This window comes from Orycteropus afer, unplaced genomic scaffold (genome assembly GCF_000298275.1).
Source record: "Orycteropus afer afer isolate SDZICR_OR568_19922 unplaced genomic scaffold, OryAfe1.0 scaffold00064, whole genome shotgun sequence".
Lineage (NCBI taxonomy): Eukaryota > Metazoa > Chordata > Mammalia > Tubulidentata > Orycteropodidae > Orycteropus > Orycteropus afer.
In genome coordinates, this window is record NW_006921651.1 from 1,963,819 (window position 1) to 1,966,734 (window position 2,916).

Consider the following 2,916-nt stretch of genomic DNA (forward strand, 5'->3'; position numbering starts at 1 on the left):
ACTCATAGAGACCTCCATGGGATTTCCAAGGCTGTAAATCTTTACAGAAGCAGAATGTCTTATCTTCCTTCTGCAGAGCAGCTGGTGGGTTTGAACCTCTGACCTTCTGGTTAGCAGCCAAATGCCTTACCCACTATGCCACCAGAGTTCCTTAACATATCTGAGATGGTCCTTTAATTGGTCACCCCAATGTACCATGCCTTCCTGTATTCATGTCTTATACAGGCCCCCTCCTCTTGAATCTGGGCTAATCTTGGGACTTGCTTGAACCATAGAATGCAGCAGAAGTGATTCTGTACCTTAAGAAAGCCTGGCAGCTTCCACTTTAATGTTTGTGGAAGCCTGAAGACCCCATGTAGGATGTCCAACTCCTCTCCTGGAGAGAAGACATGGAGAAACCACGTGAAGAGAGAGGTTGAGACTACATGGAGAGAGAGAGAGAGGCCCAACTCATCTCAGCTGATCACAGATGTTGGCCAACCTACCAACTGCATACAACCACACAGGTGACCATCAGCAAACCTAGCAAAGGAACCACCTAGTCCAGATTGTAGAGTTGTGATGAATGAATGTTGTCTGAAGCCACTAAGTTTTAGGGTGGTTTATGGGATCTCTGAGTAGTGCAAAGGGTTAATATGCTCAGTTAACTAACCTTTTGGCTGGAGGTTTGAGTCTACTTAAAAGCACCTCAGAAGAAAGGCCTGGTGATTTACTTCTGAAAAATCCGCCACTGAAAACCCTACAGAGCCCAATTCTACTCTGACACCCCATGTGGTCGCCATGGGTCAGAGCTGACGTGACAGAGGCTGGTTATCATGCAGCAACAGATAACTGACACCATATCACTGGTTCACTTGCTTTACATCACACACACCAACACACAAGTCTCTCCTTTCTCCAGAAGGTAAGCCCTGTGAGAGCAGAGGAAGTTTTGTTCATTGCTGTATCCCCAGCATCTTGAGCCTAGTGTGGCACAAAGCAGGAGCTCCCTAGTATTGGTTGAATTAATTCATTAGCAACTCATCTGAACCTCGAGCCAGACCAGGAGAAGAATGTAAGACAGTAATTGAATGCCCAGAAGCCTGTCTGCTAGAACCAGAGCTGGAAAGGCACGTTGATTTTCCATTAACAAACTTCACACTAATCAAAGCAAACTTTAAAGACAAAGGAACAGCTAGTGAGGGATTTTATGCTTGCACAGAGGCTTCATAAACAGCTGGCTTACAAGCAGCAAGCGCTGCACTTCCCTGGGGTCCTGGGAGGCAGCAGCGGAGACCAAATGGCACTGGCGCCAATTCCTGCAGCATCCCAGAGCCAACATCTGGCCTCTGCACTCCCCTTCACCCAGCCACGCACAGAGCACAGCACCCTGACTAATGATGCTTCCCAAACAGAGCCTCGCTGCTACCTCCTGCCAAGCACAGCCAGCTGAGGCTGTAGAAAGCCAAGGGTCCTTTGGGGGTGGGCAAGCTGGTTTTGCTTGGGACAAATGGATACAGTGCAGAAAGATGCTTCCCAGATGCATTTTGCACAAACGCCTCCTTGGCACCAAGTTCTGGTATTATGCCCCCTTTGGTCTCTGGGCCTTTCCTATTTACCTTCTCTCATTCTGAGTCTCATTGTCCTTCTCTTCTTGTTTGTCTTTGTAAGACCTCTGGGAGACTTTCTTTATAATGTTATGGGTTAAATTGGGTCCCCCTAAAATACGTGTTGGGATTCTAACCTCCAAACCTGTGGACTCCTATTTGGAAAGCGGGTGGGTTTTTTTTTTATGTTAATTTGATCACATCTGAGTAAGGTGGGTTCAAAATACAATAACTTCTCCATCATAAAAAGACCAGAATAGACACAGAGACACACACAGACGGGGAAGACACACACCAAGGAACTCCTGGTGCCATCTGCAAAGAAGGACCTCTCCCTGGAGCCGAGGCCTGAACCGAGACTTCCAGCCTCTTGAACTGCGAGAAAATATACTCCTGTTCTTCAAAGCTGTTCATTTGTGATGTGTTTTGTTATGGCAGCACAGGTAACTAGACAGTCAGGAACTGTGGGAGAGTGCTACTTACTAGTCTGTCAATCTCTGTGATCCCAAATCAGGCAATGGGACTTTAAAGAGGACATAACCTCTTGCTTTGGCAGTATATATACTAAAATTGGAATGATACAGAGATCAGCATGACCCCTGCACAAGGATGACATGCAAATTCACGAAGCGTTCCATATTTAAAATAAATAAATAAAGAGGACACAGCCAACCTTCTTATCTTTAACCTTACTAAGTTCTCTGTCTTCTCTTTAATGGGAATTCTCTCAGGACTTTTAATTGTGAAGATTAAATTAGTAGTAACTTAACTGTAAGGTTAAATTACACACTGTATTAAAGCAAATTAAAAAACAAACTCATTGCCATCAAGTTGATTCTGACTCCTAATGACACTTTAGGACAGAGTAGAACGGCACTGTAGGATTTCCAAAAATTACACACTGTATTAAAGCAAATTAAAAAACAAACTCATTGCCATCAAGTTGATTCTGACTCCTAATGACACTTTAGGACAGAGTAGAACGGCACTGTAGGATTTCCAAAGCTATAATCTTTATGGAAGCAGATTGGCACATCTTCAGCTGCACAGTGACTGGGGAACCCACTGACCTTTTGGTTAGCAGCCAAGTACTTAACCACTGTGCTACCAAGACTCCTTAAAGCAAGGATTCCCAAATATTAGCGTCAGAAGCACTCAGAGGACTTGTTAAACACAGATTATGGGGCTCCACCCTCAGAGTTTCTGACTCAGTGGGTCTGGCATGAAGCCCAAGAATATGCATTTCTAACAAGTTCCCAGTTGATACCGATGCTGCTTATCCAGAGGCCACGCTTTGAAAACCACTGGATTAACAGAGCAGAAATGTAAA

The 2,916-nt window shown here is 44.8% G+C and overlaps 1 pseudogene; it reads left to right on the forward strand.

The window, feature by feature from the left end:
- The first annotated feature begins 2,130 nt into the window (after nt 1–2,130).
- LOC122149952 lies at nt 2,131–2,230 on the forward strand (annotated as a pseudogene).
- The last annotated feature ends 686 nt before the right edge of the window (nt 2,231–2,916 follow it).